Source organism: Castor canadensis, chromosome 7, assembly GCF_047511655.1.
Source record: "Castor canadensis chromosome 7, mCasCan1.hap1v2, whole genome shotgun sequence".
Taxonomy (NCBI): Eukaryota; Metazoa; Chordata; class Mammalia; order Rodentia; family Castoridae; genus Castor; species Castor canadensis.
This window is the reverse complement of record NC_133392.1, coordinates 151,998,704-152,023,541: the sequence shown is the minus strand read 5'-3', so window position 1 is coordinate 152,023,541 and position 24,838 is coordinate 151,998,704. Positions and strand designations below refer to the sequence as shown.

General features: G+C 50.8%; 1 protein-coding gene across 2 annotated transcripts in view; it reads left to right on the top strand.

The window, feature by feature from the left end:
• Positions 1-4,243: 4,243 nt before the first annotated feature.
• Tmem51 (transmembrane protein 51) overlaps positions 4,244-24,838 on the top strand; it is a 44,319-nt gene continuing 23,724 nt past the window's right edge. Inside the window, exon 1 of one of the 2 annotated variants that reach the window (XM_074081289.1) lies at positions 4,244-4,798. The gene's annotated coding sequence lies outside the window, so the exon portion shown is untranslated. Of the gene's footprint in view, positions 4,799-5,044; positions 5,322-24,838 lie in introns of those variants that run through there. The other variant, XM_074081290.1, reaches the window with a different exon arrangement.

The following is a 24,838-nucleotide window of genomic DNA, read 5'->3' as shown; positions in this document are numbered from 1 at the left end:
CGAGAGCCACAGAACAGAAACATTTTTGCTCAGTTCCTCATGGTAGAAACGAGCCCACAGTAAGAGTGAGTGAAACACCGGGAGTGGTGGTATATGTCTGTAATCCCAGCACTCACTCAGGAGGTGGAGGCAGGAAGATGTCAAATTCAAGGCTGGCCTAGCCTACATGGAGAGACTCTGTCTTAAAAAAATTGAAATAAAATAAGAAAGAGGAGTAACTGAAAAGAGGGGGCCTGCAAGGTAGAAGACGGCAGAGAGCACAGCAAGCAAGATAAGACACAGAGCAATTAGACAGTGTGCTACTAGCAGGCCACACAGGTAGTTCCTGGCCAACTGTAATTTCTTTTTTTTTTCCCTGTGAGGTACTCACACCTATGATCAGGAGGATCATGGTTCGAGGCCAACCTTGGCAAACAGTTCAAGCGATCTCACCTCAACCAATTAAAAAGCTGGTTTGGACCTGGCATCCCAGCTCTGCAGGAAGCATTACTAGTAGAATAGTGGTCCAAGCTGGACCAGGTATAAAGTAAGACCCTATTTAAAAAACAAGTGAAAGAACTGGAGGCATGGCTCAAGGGGTAGAGCGCCTGCCTGGCAAGCTGGAGGTCCTGAATTCAAACTTCAGTGTTGGAAAAAAATGCCACACAGTATGCGCTCATCTAGGATACACACTTTCAGAAGAACTGGACAGACCAGTGCCCCAAATGACTCAAGTTCGGACACCACTGGGCCATTCAGGGGCACTTTGTCACATCTGCTTCACAAGGTCCTTTGTTGACTGTGCAAAGTCAGTACGATTAGTATCTCTGGTTGTGTTGTTTCGATTTGTTTGATTGATTGGTTGATTTTCTGTACTGGGGATTGCCTAAGGGCAAGCCCTCCAGCACTGAGTTGCATTCCCAGACACTCACCCCCACTTTTTTTTTTTTTTTTAAATTTTTGGGCAGGACATGGTCTCAAACTTGTGATCCTTCTGCCTCTGCTTCCAGAGTATCTGGGATTACAGGTATGTGCCACCCAGGCCCAACTAAGATTATTGGTTTTACAGGCAAGGAAAATGAGATTTAGGATAAGACATCTTTCTGAGGTAACACAGCTCTCAAATGGCAGAGGAGTCAGAAAACCTTGTCTTCTTCCTAAGTCCGTGGTGCAGGATATGTCACAGTGCCTCTTAAGAGCTTTAAAATGGACAGTCAGCAGCAAGACAGGTAAAATAAACATCTACCTGGAAGGCTGGGTTTGTAGGACGTGTTTATTTTCTATTGCTACTGTAACAGATGAATGCGTGCTTCATGGTTTAGCACAACACAGCCTTAGCATACTCCATTTCTAGAGGTCAGACATCAAAATCAGGTCTTCTTAGGCTACAGTCCAGGTGTCCAGGCAGCCGTGTTCCTAGATGCTCTAGCCGAGAATCCATTCCTTGCTTTTTCTGACTCCTACAGGTTGCCCACATTCCTTTACTAGTGGCCATCTGCCTGCAGCCTCATCGTCTGACTTCTGCTTCCCTTGTCACATTTCTGATGTGACTCTGTCTCTGTTATGAGTCCTTGCCACCAGCACAACTCAGGATGAGCCCCCACCTGGAGATTTTTAGCTTGTTCATGTCTGCAACCCCTCTTGCCCTTAAGGTAACAGGTTCTGGGGATTAGGATGTGAATCTCTTTGCTCAGTCCCCCTTATGCTGCCTTCCACACAGGGATTCCTAGCATAGTTACTTAGGGATTCCCAGTTCAAATCCTGGCTCTGTCCCTTGCTAACAGATCCCGGTATCTCAGTCTTAGTGGCCTCATTTGAAAGGCTAGCATAACGGGATCTTCTTTCCAGGGCTGTTGTGTTGTGCTTGCATAGGGGTTAACGAATGGTAACTGTCTATGACAAGGAACCTCACCATTTGAGATTCATTTCTTTGGATCTTTTCCCCAAGGACACATCTCAGCTGGTAGTTAGTGGCATCAACTGACGGGTAACCTAAGTCAGGCTCCTCAGTAGGACATGGAGAAGCTGGGAAGGTTCAGAGGAAGAACCATATAGAAGGATAGGGCTCCGCAGCGGGTATGAAAGAAGAGACATCTTCCTTTGCCAGCTGCTCAGTTCTGCCTGGGGCCCAGCTTTGGCTGTGACTTTCTCCAGCCTCTCCCTCATTAGGCAGGAGAGCCTGCTTAAAAGGAACACTCTGAAGATGATTTCTGAGATAGACAGGGCCTGCCCAGTTAGGCTTGCAGAGAGTGGGGTGGGTCTGGGGTTGGATCTTGGCATGGAAAAGTACCAAGACTCTTTGCTCCCAGCCAGGGAGCAGCTGCTGCCCAAGATCACGAGCTCACAGTTCAGGCCTCTGAAAAGTCCATCTCACAGAGTGAAATCAAACCAGATTCCTGATGTCATCTGAGAACAGTTCCCTGTCCCTCCTTTGGAGCCGGGAAGAGTCCCCAAATTCATTGTCTAAAATTGGGATAGATACACACAGCTCTGAAATGCGAGCATGTTATCATAGGCACCTGCTTACACAAAGGCTTCCCCTTGTTCCTAAAATAATGTTACTATTTGGGGCTCTTATTCATCTAGCATTTTTTTTCTTTTTGGCAGTACTGGGGTTTGAACTCAGGGCTTTGTGCTCTCTAGGCAGGTGCTGTACTGTGTGGGTCCTGCCTCCAGCCCTGCCTGTGCTGTTTGCTTTGGAGATAGGGTCTTGCTTTTTGTGCATGCTAGCCTGGACTGTGATGCTTCCTGCTCTAGCTGAGATGGCAGGCATGCACCACCAAGCTAGTCATCCAGCAAATATTAAGAACTTGCAGGGGACCAGGCAGAGAGGGCACAGAACGTTCTTGGGGTAGAAAGCCTGTGCCAGAAGGAATTAGTCCACAACCAGGGAGCAGACAGCCCTCTCCTCTTATGGTTGGCTGGAGTTGGAGGAGACAATCTTGGGTCTAGATCCTGATGGTCCTTGGGTACCAAGTTTGCGATGTCACAAAAAAAGAGTTCTGGAGCACATCAAGGTAGAGACCAAGAAAGTTTATTAGTAAAACAAAACAAAGGAAAGACAGAAATATAGTACACAGCCCAGACATGGGTGCAGGACATCGGAAAACAGGTGCAGTGAGTGCTCTAATGTATTTATGGTGAAAAAGTAGATTGAGGGTTGTCTCAAATTCACCGTAAGGAAGAGTGCCCCTCTTTGTTCTGAATCTGGTATATTTAATCATTCTTGCTGTTACACTGTTTTATTAATTGGACCAAAAGATTTCAAGGTTGACCCATTTATTAAATCTGAGTCATTTTGACATAGATGTTTGAGCATCCCGTTAAAGAAAAGATGGGTCCTGTCAGACACTCCCTTGGAGACAGGTGTCTATCTCTGTGATAGGTATGTTCCTTTGTAAACACTTTTTGTGCCCAGAGGAGTCATTTTCCCAGGTTAAGTGTCTGTCTTTAATATATCCTTGCTCAGTTCCCAGAGCACACTAATTGTTTGGGCAAGTGAACATGGTCAGAGGGAAAGAACTGCTTGTTTTTCCCTTTTACTAAATGTTGCAGCTTGTGAAATTTGAAGCAGAGAAAGCGCTATCTGTCTGCTTTGGGACTGGAGTGTGGCTCAAGTGATAGAGCACTTGCTTTGCAAGCATGAGGCCCTGAACTCAAACCTCAGTCCCCCCCCCCCAAAAAAAGGAGAGATCTTTCAATTTTCAAGCTATTTATTAAGATAGTGTTTGTTGTTTCCTGCCTCATTTTCCCTGCTCTCTTCTGACTCAGGAAGGATGTGACGACTTGCAGTTATGTTATTCTTAGAGACTTTGTTTCCCCAAATGCCTTTTTCCACCCTCAATTCACAAGACAGCCCCAAATTTTCCTTTTTGGTGAAACAACGGTCCTGCTGAACAGTTACTGTTCAAATTAAGAAGCTGCGATGGAAAACAATGCCCACGTGTTCCAACTCCGACGAGAGTTCGCAGACTCACTCCTTAAGTACCCATGAATCGAAGCTGACCTTGATCCGACGCACTGAACTTGATTGCAAGGGCTGCGTAAGTTAGTTCTGAAGGCGGCGGCCTCCCGGCAGGAGGCGCCTTTTGTCCTTAGCCGGCTTCGCTGATCCTCCCCTCCTCGCCTCCCCCCAGCCTCCCCACCCCCACCCCAGCCCTCAGCAGCTGTCCCTCGGCTTCTCGGGGTTGAACTTCAAAGAGTCAGATGCACGCCCAAGAAGGGGACCCCGGGCTGACCTCTCTTGGAATTCAAAACAGCCCAGGTTCGGGAGTGGGTGGGCTAGCTCTTGTCAGTGTTTAGAATCCGTGGCTTTGGTTTCTCTGGCGCCCGGGCCGCAGGGTTGCAGGGCAATCCTCCAGGTGGGAGGCGACGGCGCCGTGTTCCATGTCACCCTCCAGGAGCCTTGAGCTCCCCGGCGGCAAGCAGAGGCGGGCCACCCATGTGCCACCCAGGCGGGACAACGCCAGCCTGTGATTCGCTGGAAAAGTTTTCAGCTGAGCTGGGAATGGGCCGGGACAGAGCTGCCTCCCAGACCCGGGCGCACCGATCCCGAGCGCGGGCCCAGCAACCCGGAACCAGCTCCACCCAGGCCGGACCCGGGTGCGCGCCCCGGAGGGCGCCGGGCGACCCGGGAGGGAGTGGGGAGCCCCGCCGAGGGCGTGAGCGGACTCGCTTTTTAAAACCTCGCTTCCTCCTTCCCTACCTCCGCCCATCACTCACCTCGCAGGGCACCAGCCTGGAGGAGCGGGCGGGCCCGCGGCACCCCGAACCCGCCCCAGGGTGGAGAGGAAGGCAGCGGCCTCCCCAGGAAAGAAAGGTGAGGTCTCCGACCGTGACGGCGCAACGGGCTGGGCTCTGCACCCGGGCCCGATGGGGGTGCGGGGGTCCCCAGCTCTACCTAACCACATATGAGTGCGCCGAACTTCCAGCCTGAAACCCGCCGCACCCTCGCCCCCGCGACACCAGGGAGTGGCACCCGCGCCCAGCAGCTGGGGTCCCGGCCCCCCGCGAGAGTGGCGCGCGGGGCGGAGAGGGGGTGGGCTGGTGGGCGGCGCCTTTCCGGGCTGGAGGCAGCTCTGGGAGGCGCCACTGTCCCAGCCGGTGGTCACTCCCTCCCTCCGCGCTCCGCGCTCCCAGGCCGGGTTCCTGCGGCCCCATCCTGGTCACCGAACAAGCGGGCAGCGCGCCCTCTGCGCACCGCGCTCCCTCCATTGAGACTCCGCAGCGCCCCCAGACCGCGATCGCAGCGTCCTCAAGGAGGCAGCCCGGGGTGGGGGTGTCGCGGAACCCCTAGCCTCGGGCCGCCGGGCAGAGACCGAGCCCGACCCGCCGCCGACCGGGTGAGTCTGCGCCGCTGCGCCCGGCGGGGTGTCTGTGGGTTCCCCGCAGGTCTGGAAGAGAAGCTGAGGGCTGTCTGGGTGTCTTGTCGGTCCTACCGGGAGCGTCCTGCCGGAGGCCTCCTCCGTAAGGACTCCGTACCCCGCGCCCTCTGCAGCCGTGCGGCCGCCGGTGCGGGACACCCCCGCCTCCCCGGCATCGCTCCGGAGCCGGCTGGCCTCGGCCTGGGAAGGCGGCCGGCCTTGGGGGCCCTCTGTTGGCGGGGACAGGTGCCATCTGCCCAGAGGGTTTCGAACGCCGGGCCTGGAAAGAGGCACCTGCCACCCGTACTTCTGAGCAGGATTGGGGTCCAGGAGAGCACCCTGACACTGTCCGCATGAACCCTCCTCCCCCATGCCTTATTCCTTTCTGGATTTTTACGGATTTGGGTTTGGGCGCACGCATGTTTTACTTTCTAGCATCAAAAGGGTGAGAAATCGGTCGTGAGCAAAGTGTGAAAGTCGGGTCCTCTCGGAACTTCGGGTTCTTCCTCTGTAAAATGGGGAGCCATTCTTGCCCATCGCTTAGGGAGGACTCTGGAGTGAAGTTACAGGGTTTAGGGGAGGGCAGAATCGCAATCGGATCCCAAGGCTTCGCACAGACAGGAGCTGAGTGGGCGGGCGCGCCCAGTCTGATTAGCAGGATGGCCACTTTCGGAAAGAAACCTTTCCCAGCCAGGGCTGGGAGCCCGAGGCCTGCTCCTCTGCGCGCCTTCCCGGAAGCTCTCGTGCGCGCCCTGTGCGGTGGTGGGTCGTGCCTGCGACGCTGCGCGTGGCCCCAGGCCCGAGTTCTACCTGGCAGAGCGCGTGGCGTGGGTGCTGGGAGCCCACGCTCCCAAGGAGCCCGGCCCAGGTGGGAGGGGCCAGCGTCGGGCTTCGGGGGCACCGATTGCCTTGTAGGGCCGCTTCTGGCCTTTGCTTTGAATGGCAACCTGCAGGATAGGTTCTCTAATGAAAAGCAGACACACGAACAGCTTCCATCCTGAGACTTGGAGGGAGCCCCTTCCTTCCAAATAGCTCCCTCCCCTACTTGCCAGAGGTACCCCCACCCCAGACTGGAAGAAAAGGATAAAGAAAAAAAGGGGAGGAGACTGCCAATGAATCCATTCTTCATAGTGTCCTGGGTTATGGGGTTTCACCCATGGCCAGGCTTGCTCCAAGGACACAGGGAAAACTTCCAGCACACTGAGAGCGTCAGAGATAGTGTGGACAGTGTTGTAGCAGGCTGGAGTTGCAGTTAAGCCACACACTCACTGGCTGTATGGTGACGGTGATCAGTCACCTCACCTCTCCGAGCCTCAGTTTCTAAATCTGTCAAATGGGAAAGATGACCTCCCAAGATGAGGTGAGGTATTTGTGACTGGCACATAGCAAGTACTCTGCAGAGAGCTCTGAGTCAAGGCTTCAGGAGCACAGCAGAAAGAAGAAAAGAGAGCTGGAATATTCATCAGGGAGTTGGAGTCCTGGAGTGGAAGGGTATGTGGGCAGTTGGCACAGACTATGCAAAGGCATTGGAGACAGGATGGTGCATGGGGTGTGTCAGGTAGGGGGGGCTCCAATAGTGGAGGGTGGGTTTGTGGGAGTAGGGGAAAGGAAAGGGAGTGGGGGTCCAGAATGAGCTGGACTGGACAGGCAGGGGCTGTCTTGGGATGGTCCAGCAGATGTTGACCACACACTTTCTGTGCTGGGTGTGCAGTATAGATGAACACACATTCCATTCTGGTTCTTTAAGCAGGGTGGTCATTTGATTCATCATAGTGTTAAGAAGATAATTCTGGCTGGGGTGTGACTCAGGGGTAGAGCTTGCCTTCCGTGTGTGAGGCCCTGGGTTCAATCCTCTCAGTCCTTAGCACAGCTGGAAGACAATTTTGGCTGCTTGAGGACACTTTTGAAAAGATGTAGGAGAGAGAAGGCATCTGCGAATTGGTGGGCAGCGGGGATGAACAGAGGAGCTAGAGGCCCGAGAGGGAGGCGGAGATTAACAGGTGGCCTTGACCCCGGGACTCCGTGAGGCCCTCTCTTCTGCCTAGAGAGAGGTGATGAGGGACTGGGATGTTGGCAGGGCCCCCAGCCCTTCCAGCTTTCTGGCTCTCAGTCTCCAGGTGTCACAAGGCCCAGGGGTTTCTCTGTCTATATGAGGGACAACAATGCTCGAGGCAGCCGGCTCCAGGTGACATTTGCTCTGGGCTCCCGTTCTGCTAGATCACAGTTCTGTGAGTGTTCTTCCTTCTCTGGGGGCTGTAGGGGACCCCTCAGAGCTCTTGGATCAGAGGAGGAGGGGAGAGAGGAGCTTTGACTCTTAGGTGCTTTTGCTCTGGTTACAAATTAAGGTGGGATCTGAAGGGGTGAGAAGCACTGCCTTCCACATGCCAGGAAAGTTCTAGATGCCTTGCGACTGAGGGTGTGAGGTCTTCTCTGGCTGCTGTTTTCTTTCTCTTTTGTTTTCTCTTCCCTGAACTTGCCGGAGTCTTTCCTGCAGCTGGCACCCAAGAGAACATCCTTCTCAATGTTTTAAATCACTCTTTGCTTGGAGGCGACAGGAGGACCCTGGAACATCGCAGGGGGTGCAGGGGAGGCCTTCAGGTTGTCAAACCCCATTTGACCAATGTAACTCAGAGGTATAAGGATTTGCCTGTCAGAGGCAGAAGTGGGAAGGAAGCCCTGGCCTCCTCAGTCCCCTGGAGCCCTTTGCACGACCCCAGGAGACCTGTCAGGTCAAAGATGTGTGCCAGGCCCCAGCTTTAGTGATTTTCCACATCCCACCTTTCTGAAGGCTTCATAGAGTCCTGCTCCTCCCTCCACCCACTCCAGCCTGGACAGGTGACCCAGCCTAGCCTGACAGTGTCTTTTCTCCAGTCTTCTGGATGGAGTATTTGGTGCCTTGGCTGCCCCTCCTGGGGGCTCTTACTCTCTGAAGAAACAGGACTCTTGTTTGGTTTTCCCTGATGTAGGTCAGGCTGTCCTACCCCTTCCAGGTAGACCCAATATACTGGCCAGAGAGCTCTGAGGGTGCCTGCTCAACTGTTCTGTCACCTACCTCGGGCTAATTCCTGACTCCCCCCTTGCCTCAGCCGCAGCCCGTCTCAGGACTGCTGGGCTGGCCTGTGCCTGCTGTCTGTTGTTTACTTGGGCTTGGCAGCCAAGCAGCTCCTTTCTCCCTTGCCCTAGATTTTTCAGACTTAACCCTCAAATTTGAATGCTGGTTACTTTAGATCCTGGGATAGTGGAGCCAGCAGGGACCTTAGCATCAGAAGTCCAAGCTGCTCATTCTACAAATGGGGAAACTGAGGCCCAAGAGAGGGGAAAGGCTTGCTAGAGATCAGAGGCAGGGCTAGACTCCAGGTTTCTCAATTCTGTCTTAGATGATGTTGAGGGGAGAAGCCAAAAATAAAAACAAAGTACTCTCTGTCTCCAAGAGCCCTTTCTTTCTACACTCTACATGGTCACATGTTCTCGGGTCCAGGGCGGGTAAAGAGTGGGGGCCCTGAAAGTCACAGGGTGCACATCAGAGATGTTTTTGGACATTGTCAGGTCCTATCTGCTCGTGGCCACTGGGGAGGGTCTGGCGACCCCATGCACTTGACACTCACGCAGACTTACCGGTGTGCCTCCACCTCGTGGCCTGTGGAAGTTGTTTTCCTCCCAAAGGACAGGCGTAAATGTGAATGTATGTCACAGGTGCAAAGACCACTGTGATGTGGCTTCTGAGTGGAGCTGTCTGTTTGCCTGTTTGCTCCAGCTTCTCAGTTCATCATCCTAGCCTGCGTTAGCCCCAGGGGACAGTCTTTGCTCACAGGTTCTGACCTGCTGGTGTCTCCCATGTGCCTTTCCATCTGATGGCTAGGGGTGTTCAGCTTTTAGGATAGCTCGGCTGGGACACTACCTTGGTTAAATTCTGTAACGTCCAGCCAAGTGCATAGGTGTAGGAATGTACTCTTTGCCACCCTGGGGCTTCAGCGGCCACTTCTGTGCATCACTGTGAGTGTTTGGGCAAGGGCTGTATGTCCAAAGCCTAAAGCACAAGCCCATTCTCATTGAGGTTCTCAGAAGTGGAAGACGTCAACATCTGGGTGCCACAGATGGGACCCCAATTCTTCTGACTTTGAGCTGTATTCCTTTTAACCTGGCCATCACCACCCTGGTCCCAAGTCTCCCTGGGATAGGCACTGGGTGGCACAAGCAGCTCTCAAGAGATGCTGGCATCCAGCTTGTTCATGGAAACCCTGCCTCTTTGGGGAGCCCATGTCTCAAGGGCAAAAGTGGGCAGAGAATTTATTTCATAGGCAGGTGACACAGGGGGGGTTCAGCCCACCTTGGGGACAGGATCTTCTGGGGTGGAGTCTCATCTCTGACAGGATTGCAGCTTTGTTAATGTCAACCATTGTCCATAGGCTACAAGTCCTAGAAGCCATCCCGGCCCTTTCTAGGCTAAGTTTTACAGACTGAAAACGGGGAACAACTTACTAGCGGGGTTACTGTCAGCTAAGAGGCTTTTCACTGTCTTTAAAAAAGCAAAATAGGAGAACGTAGACTAGGAAGCAGTGTGCATTCCCCATCGTGAGAAGTGTTCCTCAGGGAAGCTTTGTCTGTCTGTCTGTCTGTCTGTGGCTGTGTACTGAGTCACCAGCTGACACATTTCTCACCACAGAGTAAGAGCCTTGAGAAGCCCTTTCTGGGCCACTGGGTTTTACACAGAGATCCTGAGGAACTTAAATTCCTTGGCCTCCTCCCAGAAGCAGCTCAGGGGTTTGCCAGGACAGAGCTCAGGGGTGGGAGGCGGGGCGATAGAAAGGAAGCTGAGCCTGTAAATGTTCTGGATATTTCCATGAGAAAGATCTCTTCAAAAGAGTCGTGAGACTTTCAAAGTAAAACAGATCAAAAAGTTGGAAACCATTGGTGGTCTAGTCACCTGAATCCTTAGAAGAACAAACTGAGCCAGGGCCTTTGCTGGGGACAGGTGGGGGCTCAGGTGTCATATTGACAAGGGTCTCCGGGTCTAAGAGATAAAGACAGTAGTAGACAGAAGTACTGGCCCAAAACCCACACGTGCAGCGCGGCCTGTGAGCTCTGCGAATTGCTCTTGTTGATTCTGCCAGCCAGTAGTGCGGTTTATGTCACTCGGGGCACAAAACATTTCTATGTCCAGTGCCAGCATTTAAACCATCACAGGCGTGGTGACCCTGTTGGGACATTTCTTCTCCTCCCGCACCCCTTTCTCCTTCTCCTCGCACTTAGCAAGCACTCTACAACCTGAGCCACCCCACCGGTCCTGAGCTTTCAGTTTGTTTTTCAGATAGGGTCTCACACTTTTGCCCTGGCTGTCCTCAGACTGCCGTCATCCTACCTCTGCCTTCTGAGTAGCTGGGATTACAGGCATGTACCACCACACCCAGCTTCTTTTTTTTTAATGTTCCCAGAGATTTACTGATAACAGCTTCCCATGCCCATTTCCTGGCCTGAGAGGACACACCCAAGGTCACCCAACAAATCCTGGCAGAACCAGGACTCCAGCTCACCATGGTGGGCCAGTACCTTGAGTGGTAGTTTCATAGGATATACAGTTCTGGATGTCTAGAGGGTTCTATGGACTTGCCTTATTCTTGTGCATTTCCTGGACTAGCCCTGAGGTGTGGGGCACAGTTTGTTGATATTTGGTGGGAGGGACAGGATTTAAAAAAAAAAATAGAATACCTAAACTTTCCTAAGTTACCAAAAGAGACCTCAGGTCTCTTTGCTAACAGCAGTTGGAAGATGGTAATTATGGTCAGAACTGCCTGTAGGTAATTGTCATTTTCAAGCAGTGATAGATGTAAATTCTCCTGTCTTAGGGGGAAGTCTTCTTTCTTTGGCTCCATACCTGTGCGGTCACCTTAACTGCAGGTACTGTTAAAGAATGAGTGCCACTCACGGAGCCCACTATGAACAGAGAGAGGCAGCTCCTGTCCCCAAGGTAGGGAGAGGCGGGACAGCCATGAATGTGCCAAAAAATTACAGTTAGCAGGTAATCGGGAGGCCCAGGACCAGGGAAAAGGAGCTGCAACCCAAATTCAGAGAGGCAGGAATTTCAGTGAGTTGAAATCCGAGGTGGGGGGACAGAAGATGTTCGTGGAGGAGGTATCCTGTGCAAAGGCCCTGTGGTATGAGACCTCAGGTCACAAAGGCTGATAGAGACGCGAAGGCGGGAGTGGGAAAAACCTTTCACTTAACTTCTTCCTAAAAGTTATTTTGGGTATGGCCGTTCCTCAAAAACTGAAAATAGAATTGCCATGTGATTCAGCAGTTCCACTTCTGCATATGTACTCAAAAGAATTGAAGAGATGTTTGTGCACCCGTGTTTGTAGCAGTGTTATTCCTGAGAGCAAAGATGTGGAATCCAGAAGCTGCAGTGCACACCGACAGATGACAAAACGAACAAAGTGCGGTCCATGCCAGCAATGGGAGAGCACCCGGTCTTTACAGGGGAGGAAATTCTGACACATTCTGTGCGTGTAAGAAGTCAGCCATTGCGCTTACATGAGGTCCCCAGCAGCCAGAGACGGAGGCAGAAGGTAGCACGGTGGCTGCCAGGGGCTGGGAAAGGCAGAATGAGCTCCTGCTCATGGGGAGGGTTTCAGTTTGGGGGGATGAAGGGTTGGGGGGCCATGGCTGCACAACATGAATGAGCGTGAGACCACTATACTAGCACTTTAATCCTGGTAAGACAGTAAGTTTTGTGGTCTGTGTATTTTGTCATAATAAAATCTTTGGGGGACAAGTCAGTTTGGAAACAAGACTCAGCTATTCATGTAGCAATAGTCTCTGTGCTCTCTCTGCAGGCCAGTGTTGTTCTTGACTTTGGGGTGCGTGATGCATGGGACAGACCCAATCCCTGCCCTCTTGGGTCTTACACCTTACTGGGCAGCTGGGAATTGTCAGTTAGCTAGGAAACAAACAAGCAAGCTCACAAAACTGCACTAAATCTTGGCTGCTTCCTGGAAGCCTGCAGGACACCCCAGCTAAGGTCCTTGGCAACCTGGGCTCTTCAGACTAACCCTGCTGCCCAGCACCTCCCCCACCCAAGGCACGGGTCACAAGGACCACTTCCGGCCTCCTCCTCCCCCCATTGCCAGCGACTCTTGGCTTTCCTCCTGCCTATTCTCTCTGCTTTTCTACCCAGACTGCCCAAAAGCATCTTAAAACACTCAGTACCTTCAATACCAGGATTTCTCTGGAGGAGGCAATTAATGATTGTGTAAAGAGTCCATTTCAACAGCTTTTTTTTTATAGAAGCAACAAAATTAGAAACCAGCTATGTGTCCAGCAATATTCCTAGCCAAGACTCTTCATTTATTTTACAATGATTTTAGACTTACAGAAAAGTTGCAAAGAAAAGTTTCCATAAGCCTCCAACCTATCTGCCTCTAGAGCTGACATCTCACAGGTGTCACTGTGTAGCCCAGGCTGCTCTCAAACTCCCCGTTCTCCTTTCTCAGCCTCTTGAGCGCCGGGATTATAGGCGTGAACCATCAGGCGTGCACCATCTAGATTACTTTTAATACCAAATATATGTAAATGCCGTATAGTTATTACACTGTATTGTAGAGGAAATAACGACACAAAAAAGCCTGTACATGTTCAGTAAGACCCAGCTTTTTTTCCCCGAGTACTTTCTACCCTAAGTTGGTTAAGTCATCCTTGGAAGCAGATTCCATGATTGGAGGGTCAACTGCACGTATCAGAACTAAGAGATTCCCATCGCTACTAACCACCTGACGTCACTGGATGTTGCCAGCTCGCCCGCTGTCGTTTTTCTGCCCTCACCCGACATGCCATGGTGCATTTGGCCTCCTCAGTCTCTTCAGGTCTGTAAGAGTTCCCCCATTTTCCCTTATGGTCCCTAAACCACATTACAGTGAGACTTCTTTTTTTCTTTTTTGCAATAGGGGGATTTGAACTCAGGGCTTCACACTTGCAGGTGCTCTACCCTTGAGCCATGCCCCCAGCTCTGTTTGCTTCATATTATTTTTCAGAGAGCATCTCATGCTTTTTGTCTGAGGCTGGCCTAAGAACTTTGATCCTCTTATCTCGGCCTCCTATTTAGCAGGGATTATAAGTATGACCCACTGCATCCTGCCCTTTTTTTGTTTTTTTGAGGCAGAGTCTCATATTACAACCCAGGATGGCCTTGAATTCTCAGTCCTCTTGCCTCAGCCTCCTAAGTGCTGGGATTACAGGTGTGTATCACCGCAGCTGATTGAGATCCCATTTTTGAAAAAAGAAAAAATGTGTTTATTTGCACAACACATAAGAAAGTCTGAAGACCTTCACAGGTATTACTGCAGTTATGGGTAGGAGGCTCATGGGTGTTTTTTATTGCTTTCTGCTAATCTATGTTTACTAATTTGTGTTTAATAAACAGCATTGTACTTATAGCAAGAAAAGATGTTTTATTTTTTAAAAATCCCATTGGCACATTGTAAATCTGCATGCCGTGGATCACTACTAGGAAAGAGACTCTGGCCCTAAAAATATACCTGGCCTCCCTGCCTGGGCTTAGAAAGCAGGGACATGAACAAAGGTGGAGGCCACCATAGCAGATAAACATGCAACTGGGAAGAGACATCCCCCTGACATTTCACACGTGTGCGTGTGCATGCACAAATTTACACATAGAGACATTCACCCTTTTCCATGAACAAGTCTATTCATTTTGATAAACGCAGCCTTATGACTACCACCAAAACAAAGATACAGAAAAGTTCCATCACCCCCAAAACTTTGCGCCTTAATAGTCACCCCTGTCCTTTGCCTGCCCTGCAGCTGTCCCCAGCAGCACTAATCTGTTTTCTGTCCTTACAGTGTTGCCTTTTGTAGGATGTCACATAGGTGGACTCATACAATCTGAACCCTTTAGCAGGGCCGAGGCCTCCTGCTTGCTGGGCAGGCCCTCTACCACGAGCCATGCCTTGATAGGAATACTTTGGTGGCCTTCTTCTCACAACGCATTGCATTTGAGATTCCTTCAGGCTGCGCTTCTTCTGCCATGGGGGTGAAGCATGGTTTGTTATAGGATGTTTCTGGGTTTTGGCACTAATGACTAAAACGCTTATAAACATTTGCTTGCAGGTTTTAGGATCAACACATGTTTTCATTTCTCGTGGGCAAATATCCAGGAGTGAGATGACTGAGTTTGCGGCTAAGTGTGTGTTTATATACAGTGGCCAAGCTTAGAAGGCCTTGACCGATTTCTACTGCCAGCCCCATGGTTGTGTAAGGATCTAATAAAATATTACCAGCATCTTCCCCTCCCGTGGGGACCTCATGACCTAGGCTGAAGACTCAGAAGAAACGATTTGTGATCTCTGCTGGAGAATTGCATTTCCCCAGCTGGCGGGGGCGGGGGTCAGCCCGACTGGGCAGGAAGCTGGCTGCCTCTCAGTTAGTGGCCTCTTCCTTCCCCATCACGGGCATGGAAGTACCAGTGGGTGTGTGTAGTTCTTAACTTAAATAACATTTTATTAACTCCTTTTGTTTGCTTACAAAAGTGATGTATGCACATGGCCAAGAAGAAAAAAAATCAAACAGTGTAAAAGGATATCAAATGAAATAGATATTGTCGATTGCTCTCACGTCAAGCTCCTTATTCCAGAAGTTACCAAGGCTCCTGACTTCTTGTGTGTACTTCTAGAACTTGCCTCTGCTATGATGAGGCGTTTGAACGCTGCTTTTGGATGCCCTCCTGGTAATCAAAGCAATAAAGCATGACAGTTGTCAGGATTGCTGGGCAACTTGAATTTTGAACTTTTGTAATAACTCATATTGGGGCCCTCCATAGCCTTTAAAGACCCACTCACCAACCCTCTGACATTTTGTGCCCAGCATTCTATCTCTGCATTTTTCAGTGACAGGTCAGTAGCTTTCATCAGATTCTCCAGTTTGTAGAGCAAAAAAGTAAGACCCACTGGCCGTAGGTATAAGGACCAGTCATTTGTAGATAAATGTGTGATTAGCTGGGCTGTCGGAGTCCTGGGCGTCTATATCTTTGGTTCTTAGTTTTATGGTTGGACGCTGGGCGAGCCACTGATTTATCAGTTTAGTCTTGGGCTAAGAGGATCTGTGTGTGCCTGGCTGAGTCATTAGAAGTGAAGTTCACAGACTTCTTCAGCCAGCCCCACTCTTGCCCTGATGCACAGATGTGGGGAAGTTTGTCAGCAGCTTAGAACACATGTGTTCCCCTGCCCGGGATGAGCTAGCGACTGGGAACTTCTCACGAGAAGGAGGAGACTGTAAACTTGCTTCCTGTAAACCTGCAGGCCGAAAGCTCTTTAAGAAGAGCGTGGGGAAATTCCTGGGAGGCAGAGCCACATCCTGCTGGAAAGGAGAGTCACAGATGTTTGGGGACTGTCCTTGATGTGACGACATCTGGAGTTGAAGGGGAACAACAAACTTTTCCAAACACCTTGCAATATGTCAGGACATTTCATATTCAGAACAACTCTATGACAGGTGGGGAGACTGAGGCAGGCATGCACTAGCTGCTATGCAAACAATCCCATATCCACAGGGCTCAAGTCACTTGGGTCACAGTTACATTACTCGAGGGAAGGGAGGTCCTGGCTGCACACAAGCACTTGGGCCTCAACTTCTCTCCTCTGTCACACTTCCTTTCCAAGGGCTTGGTGAGCTAACATGCTCCCAACCCTGATTTGCACGCTGCACAGTAGGTCAGTTATTGAGACAACAAGCTTTGCAAAAAAGAGAGTTTTACTTGCAAGGTGGCCAAGGGTGGAGGTGGGAGACCCAGGTCTCAAATCTGCTTCCCCAAGGATAGGATTTGGGGGAATGTATGTGACAAAGAAGCAGAATGCCGCTGGGCGCCGGTGTCTCACGCCTGTAATCCCATCTACTCAGGAACAGAGATCAGGAGGATTGCAGTTCCAAGCCAGCCCAGGCAAATAGTTCACAAGACCCTATCTCAAAAATACCAAACATAAAACAGGGCTGGCGGAGTGGCTTAAGTGGTAGAGCACCAGCTTAGCTAGTGCAAGGCCCTGAGTTCAAACACCAGTTCTGGAAGAAAAAAAAAAAGAAAGAAAGAAGCAGAGTGATTAAAGACGTGGGAAGAAGGACTGGAGGCAGTCGTGTATTCCGTCTTTCTTCCTGGCACTCATGATCAGAAAATGGTGTCGTTAGCATGAGCTGAGGGTGGAGTTTTCTGCTTCTTGACATCAAAAGGTCACGTATGGGACACCTGCACAGGCCCGAGTGAGGGGTGCAAGGGATTCAACAAAAGGGACTTCAAGTCCTAAAAGGTAAATTTAGGTCGTTACCATGACCCCTATGTCAGGCGCGTTACCCACAGTAATGGATCGCTCACTCCAAAATTGTGATTCTTAAACTCAACTCAACATTTGTAACTAAAAGCGAGTAGAGTTGGGAGTTTGATCAGGTTTTCTTCTGGGTGCAGTAGCAGGGTCCACAGCTAGTTGAGTGGCGAAGCTGGCTCTGAACCCAGCCCTCCTGGTTCTTAACCATGTATGCTGGTGACAAAAGGAGTGCCAGCTCTTGATTGCGTTTGCCTGGTGTGCCACAGAACAGGGAAGCGGGAGATGGCGTGGAGTTCGGTGGAACACCTTCCCCAGGTTGCCAAGGACGCAAACTCCTCTCTCCAAGGAGTCAGGTGGGAACAAGCCAGGCATTTTTCCTTCCTCTGTCACGTGAGAATTTTCAGGTTGAGGGCAAAAAAAACGGGAGCCTTTCCCACAAAAGTCTGCCCTGGAAATAAATGTGTGTTGGGGGCGGGGTAGAGGGGACTAGATCATTCTGCCAGCGGGTACCACCCACGGGAGGCATGGATAAACGCCAGCATCTGGTTAAAATGATTCTTTCTTTTTCCCACTGAAATATCTCCTGGTGGAATCCACCCAAATGTCCAGCATAGCGGTTTGGGAAACTGACTCTGGTACATCCATATGGCAATATCACACAGCCATTAAAAATGGTGGTCATGGGAAGACTTCAAAAGATGTAGAAAGATGACTCTATTAATGTAAAAAAGCAGATTGCAAAGTTGGTCCATTTGTTTAAAAAATATTTGAGTAATAAAAATCTGAGGAATGTTAACTAATCTTTTTAATGGTTATTGCTGACTAGATTATAAGAGATTCTCTTTTTCTGTTTTGTCTAGCTTATATTTTCTAAATTTCCTTTGTATTAAAGGAACAGACTTAAGTTGAAATTCTAGTCGTAATGACTTTGAACCATTTTGTAATCTCTCCAAATGGTAAAAATCATTTTAGGATTTTGTGAGAGCTGAGCATGGTGGTACACTTCTTTAATCCCAGCACTCAGGAGTTTGAGGCAGGAACATGTCAAGTTCAAGACCAACCTGGGCTACATAGTAAGATCTTGTCTCAAAAACCCAGAAGGGAAAAAGAAAGGACTTTGTGAGGATTAAATGACCTAACGGTACAATTACCTAACACATTTTTAGGTTTTGCTACTAGCATAATTGTTTTTGAAAACCTCTCCGTTCTGAGAAGCCCATTTCAAGTCCAAAGTAACCACAGCTGGTGGGGCTTCATCTCAGGCGTGGGACTGTGGACCCAGGGCCAGCCTGTCCCTCCATCACCCCACAGTTGCCTCACCTGCCCCCTGCTCCAGGGCAAGGCACAGCTGAGTTACCGGGGTAACACTGGGCTGCCTCAATCAGGGCTGTGCTGGCTGGTGTCTGGTTTCTGTCTCCTGCACAAAGAAGTAATTTGGTGTCCTGGCATAACGGCATATTGGTTAAAAGTGTGGATCCTGGAGTCAGACTGCCTGGGTCCCACGTTTGTTAAACAGGAAGAATGACACTGCCACTGTCCCAGGGTGGGGCTGAGGACACAGTGCCCTCTGCTGCTGACCCTGGCAGGACGCTTCCCGGAACCCATGGATGCTAAGTCTCACTGTCGACATTCATATAACCTAACAGTAACCATTTGAAAGGGGCCGGTCCAGGGGCGTTTAGTGCCTGCATAAGCTTCCCAGCCACCACCTCTGTCTCATTCTAAACCATTTTCACTCCCTTCAAAGACACCATCACTCCCTGTCCCCCATCCCACGAGCTCACCCTCACAGCACTGTTCTGCCATGTTCGTGGCTGCTGGAAATTTCATTTAAATAGAATCAGACAATAGGTGACCTTTTGTATGTGGCTTCTATTTCATTTTGTAACAGTTTTAGCCATTGTAAGCATACAATTCATTGTCATTAACTCTGTTCGCCTCACACACGATTGCCACTAGTTTTTCCCAGAACTTCATCATCTCAAACAGAAATGGAAGCAGACTTTTTAAATGCCTACCCAGGTGGTTCCTATACTTCTTACATTTCGGTGTGTTAGAATCCCCTGGTGGGGGGGGAGACGTGGCTCCAGTGGCAGAATGTGAGCTTGGTATAGCAAGCATGAGGCCCTAAGTTCAATCCAGCCCCCAGACTCACAAAAAAAAAGGGAAGGAAGGAAGGAGGATCCCTTGGGGGGGTTGGTTAAATCCAGATTGCTCCCCCTCGCCTCCTCCCCCCTGCCACATTGCATGTTTCTGTTGTCTTAGATCAAGATCTGCAAGAAGAGTGGACAATGATGTCATTTTTGGTCAGCTGGGACAGCAAGCCACTGCTACCTATAGGATAAGGAAGGGCTGAATTAGACTTGGTAATTAGGTCTTAGACAAGCATGGGGGAGGGGAGCACAGGTGAGGGTGAAAGGGTGATTGGGCACAGTCATCACTGATCCACCTGGAAAAAGGCTGGAGGAGAAGCTTGTGGTCAGCCGTTGCCTGCCAGCCTGGCAGGTCCTGGGTCTTGTGTCTGATGGTGGGCTCGGGGCAGCCATCAGAAAAGAGCTGGATGCAGAGTAAAGGGCAAGCCTGAACCTGCTGGCACCCAAGGCCTGTCTGTCACCACAACAAGCTATAATGGCCACTGCGTCCTTCCACTACCCAAATCTGCACACAATCTGCTTTTGGCCCATTCTCACCTAGAACCAGATGGGGAGGAAGGGGACTCTGGGAAAAGTCACTCCAGTATAACCACACTGACCAGGCATGACTCCCACAGCAGACAAGCCACCTCCCTGAACCCACAGGTCCTTTTGAGGGCTCTGCTCTGGGTCCCCCACTCTCCCAGTAGTAGAACAGACATGGTCCATCCTAGTCCTAGTAACCCTCTGCCAGATCAGCAGCTGGACCAATGCCCTGTAGAGAAGTCATAAAAACATTCCCAGGCCTGACCCATCCTGGGCTGTCAGACACCAGCAGTGGGATGCAGGTACCTGAGTTTTTCACAAGCTCTCTAATGGGCCCTGGTGTCTAGCTGGGTTTGCATCTTCTGATACATGGAAGGAGGTGGCACTGGGGCCTGGCAGTGTGGGTAAGAATTCGGGTTCTGCCACCTGCTAGCATTAGGGTCTTGGTCATATGACTTCCACTTTCCAATCTGAGTCTGTTTACTTGTCTATAAAATGGTGTAAGACCTGCCTTCCTCACGAAGGATAGTGGCACCAGAGGACGTCCTATGTATCAACTTCTGGTGTGTGAACTGTGTGCCTGTAACAGTGGTGCCTAGATAAGTCTATGGCAAGTGTTGGTCCCAAACTCTCTTTCCTTTTAGGAACGATCATGTCCTGACACAGATTGTTTTCCTGACATCATGAAAACCAGACTTGCTTTTCTGTGCCACAGCCCACATTCCAGGCACTGCTTCGTATAAGTATCACTTGCTTATTTTTCTTTAGACAAATTTTACAACCTCCATCTTTAAAAAAAAAAAAATCCCTGTCTAGACCACTCCATTGTCCCCCCTGCCTTGTCTGAAAATGTCTTTCTTACACCTGGAGTCTTTGATGACTTCGCTGAACACTTCTGTGACTGCTTTTTTCTGCATCTGTCATCTTTATGCTTGGTGACATTGCTGTGGTCTGTGTCAGTGCAACACTCTCCCAAGAGAGCAAGGTGGAGGGTTTCCTGAGACAGCTGTGCTTCGGCCAGGCTAGTCGATAAGGAAACATTGACTTTGAAGTGGCTTCTGATGAAGCTGTGGCTCCCAGGCAAGTGAAAGCGAGCCATGAAGAAACGGGTTTGCAGTTTGGCTGCAGGGAGGAGGGGAGGGGAGGGGAGGGGAGGGAGGTCATGGGGAAAAGAAGGATGATTTTAATGTCAGCCATCAGGGAGGGGACTACTGTGGTTTGGATTTGGAATGGCCCCCAGAGGCCCATGTGTTGAAGGTTTGGTGGCCAACCAGTGCTGCTGTTAGGAGATGGTAGGACCTTAGGAGGTGGGGCCTAGTGGGAGAAAGTTAGGTCATTGGAGGTGTGCTCTCAGCTGGGTTATTAGGACCCTGGGCCCTTTCTTTCTCTCTTTGCTTCCTGGCTGCCATGAAGTAAGCAGACCTCCTCTGCCACATGTTCCCACCATGATGTTCAGTGCTGCCATAAGCCCAAAGTCACAGGGCCAAGAGGCCATGGACTGAAACCTCTGACACCAGGGACCAAAGTAACCCTTGCCCCTTGTGAAGCTGGTCATCTCAGGATTTTGTTACAGTCGTGGAAGGGTGACTGGCTCAGGGTCTTTCAAGAACAGCTGTCGGCATTGAGCAAAGGCTCAGAGACAGGCGTGTATGGGCATCTGTGAAGGAAAGGCGGACGCACACCTTTAGCATGCTGCCATGCTCTTCACAGAGGTGACCCTATCACTTTTACTGCAGTGGCCTCAACTCTGAGCCTTTTCCACCTCGGGTCCCATGCAGTCCCTCGCTGTTAGCTGAGATTTCCCTGTCTCAGGAAAGACCTGTGTCACTCGGCTCAGGGGCCACAACAAATCCCATAGACTACACTAGGTGAATTCGACACAGAACGTCAAAGTCCAGCAGGGTTCACGTTCTAGGGAGGACTCTCTCCCTAGGTGAGAGATGACAGCCTTCCCACTATGCCCTCACGTGGTCTGCTTTCATGTATGAGTGGAGAGGGAGGGAGGGAGGGAGGGAGAAAAAGAGAGAGAGTGAGAGAGAATAACAATAACTTGGAATAAAGGTGAGGGTGGTTCAGACAGAAGGATCAAGGAAGGCCCTTCAGAGAACAGCATTTCAGTTGAGACAGGCAAGGTAGAGGCATACCAGGAGGGATGGCAGAAATCTCAGCAGATGGCAGTGAGTGCAAAGGCCCTGAGGTAGAAGTAACTTTGGAGGGTGGGCAAGGCAGAAAGGCAGCAGGGAGCTGCCACCCCAGCCCAAGCCAAAGTTGGCAAGTGGAAGTGAACTTGGTGGAACAAGTGGAGGTGGGGTTGATGAGGGGACAGAGGATCTTTGACCCATTAACTGAGAGATGGGAGAGTCCCGTTACAGACTGAACAGTTACGTGCATCCAAATTTATATCGTGAGGCCTTAACTCCCAATGTTGTAGTATTAGGGGACGGTGCCCTGCAAGTAATTAGGAATAGATGATGCCATGATGGTGGGCTCCTTGTCTGATGGGGTTAGTACTCTCTCTCTCTCCCTCTCTCTCTCTCCCTCTCTCTCACTCTGTCTCTCTCTCTCTCCCTCTCACTCTCTCCCTCTCTCTCGCTCTGTCTCTCTCTCTCTCTCTCTCTCTCTCTCTCTCTCTCTCTCTCGCTCCAGTACTAGGAAGTGAACTCAGGGCCTGCCACTTGAGCCACACCCCAGCCCCTTTTGTGCTTTAGTTATTTTTCAAGTAGGGTCTCTTGGTTTTGCCCTGGAGTAGCCTCAGACTGTGATTCTCCTACCGATGCCTCCTGAGTAGCTGAGGTAAGAAGCACACACCACCACACATGATTGAGATGGGGTCTCACTAACTTTTTGCCTGGGATTTCAGGTATGAGCCACCACATCTGATCAAGAGGGCTCCTTCTTGCTGGCCATGGGAGAGGCCTCTGAGAGAAAGGAGTGAGAGAGACATGGAAGGGGGTTTGACCTTCGTGGCTAGCAGGGGCAGGGAAGGAGGCCAGCAGGGAAATGATCTACCTCCTTCCTCAGATGCATCTCTGGCTGTGCACTGATCTTCCTGGGAGAAAGCATGTGTGTACCCACCCTAGGGCTGTTGGGGCTGGTACAGGGTCCTGCACAAAGTGAGCATTGTCGGAATGCTGACATAGGACAGCAGGTTGGGTGGGGAGGTCCAGCCCCAAGGTGGGGGCACGCAGTTGGAGCTGGAACTTTCTGCTGGGGCTATGAGGGGCTCCTCTGGAGTTCTGGTGGAAACAGGCTGGAGGGTTGGCAGGATTGGGCTGGGAACTGGCAAAGCCTTGGAGAAACTGGTGATGATCACAACCAACCAGGCCTGAGAAGCAGGAGGGAGGTGAGGGGGAGGCATGGAGGGCTCTGTGCAGAAGCAATGACCCAACTGAGTATGTGCGTTTGTGGGGGAGTTACAAATGCACGTGCTCAAAAGGAGCCCGCAGGGGCTGTAAAGGAAAGAGTATGGCCAGATGAGAAGCTACAGGGAGTGGTGGGGATTGTGGCAAAGTGGAGGCCAGGCCGCCTCTACCAGGCAGAGCCATGACTCAGCACAGGTGCTCATTATAGGCAAGAACTGGGTAAGAGTTAGGAGATGGTCACGTTTGGCACACAGGACCACCCATGTTCTCTACCTCAGCATAGTACCTAAAATAAATGACTAACACATTGCTGGCCAAATAAGACATTTCCGGGGACCTTGGCTGCCAGTTTGAAGTAAGGGAGTGTGTGTGTATATTGAAGGTGGAGTAAGGAGGTGCCCAGGGCCACTGAGGCTTCAGACGCAGGCCATGGGGGCCATGGTGTGCCCTGATACTGGTGGGAGACGGGGAAGACAGCCAGAGGAAGGAGTCCACAGGAAAAGTGGGGGCAGGCAGAGACAGGGAGTGAGTGTTGGGGGTATGGGATGGTCATTGACAAGGGACTGACTCGGGTGCTTTTCTGGTGACCATATGAAGTGGGCCCCTAGGACCCCTCTGTTCCCCTGTCAAGCGTTTTATTCCGTTTTGGACTGGGGGTGGGGTCGTTTCTGTTTTTCTGTTACCATTGCCTGATCGGCAGCCTGGTAGGAGACAACCATAAGAGCACTGGTGTTGGAACCCTGGAGAACCAGGTTCAAATCCTAGCTCAGCTTCACGCTGCCCATGACCTTGGCAGAGTTGCCACGGCCTCACTCTCCTGGGTCTCTGTCCCACATGGAGGAGAATGCTGCCTGTGGGTCATGAGCTGTGTCTGCAGCCCCTCCCCCTGCCTGTGACCTATACAGTGTTGTTCAAATTCCTGCCTCCAGAAATCTCACACCCCAAGTTCACAGACTCCTCATCTGAAAACCAGGGGCTCAAACAAAAGGAACCCAGGGTCATCACTGTTCTCATCCCAGCCTGGGCCTCATGAATCCCCTGTACAGCAGCGTGGGTGGAAAGTGTCACCATGCCCCAGTAAGGCCTAAGTGGCATTGGAACCACAATGCCCTTGGACATATCTGACATCTAGAGGCAGTCCATTCTCCACATCCCACCCTCTATGGGACTGTCATTTTTTGATACCAATCATGAAATTAAATATACTTCCTTTGTACACTAGGGCTGGCCCATCCAAGTAAAAACACTGTCCCTTGCGGTCTGCCCTCCCTGCAGCTTGCTGTTTCTAGTTTTGAACAACACAAAAGATGCCACAAAGTGAATTACCCAGGATCATAGGACCACAGGGGCCCCAAAACTCCAGCATGATCTCAACCATGGGAACGGACTCCGAGCGGCTGTGTAGCTGGGCATGGCCCAAGCTGACGTCCACGTGGAATGCAATGTTTGTTAAGGGAGAAGTAGTCACACATGCTCGCTCGAAGCTCACGTACACATTGGGGAGACACAGGAACCCAGGAGTTATTTACAAGGCTGGTGGCGGTGACTGTTCTGAGCCTGGAGAAGTCGTCCCTGGAAGAGGTGTTAGCAGCTATAGTGGGTTTGTTGTTGTTTAAATATCTGTACAGAAATTGCCAGCCCCATGCCTGGGACAGCCAGTCACACACCCTGGCCGCTGTGTCGGCTGCCTCTCTGCCCAGGGGAGCTGTGAGCATCAGAAGGCACTAGGCTCCCGTTTGTGTGTAGTTTAGTTTGACAAGGAGCCTGTCCTCGTGGCTGCCATCTCTGGAAGGAGGCCCAGGCCACTCAGGAGACAATACTGACCCGTCATGTTCAACTGTGCATTAAGGCAGGTTTCCCATGCATTAAGGCGGGTTTACAGATGAGGAAACTGAGGCGGGGAGCCCAGCTGTCATTTGTCCCCCTACCTTCTCTGGGTCACAGACCTAAGCCGCCTTGGCTCTCAGGAGATAACATTGTGTGGCCTTGCAGGACTAAGCAAACGGGTCCATTTGGAGATGGATTGAAGTGACACCTGCCAGATGCCACCTGCTGAAGGAAAAGAAGCAAGAAGGAGGCACAACAGAACCGTGTCCTCTGTTCACAAGCCCCATGAGCTGTGCGAGGTTTTTCCA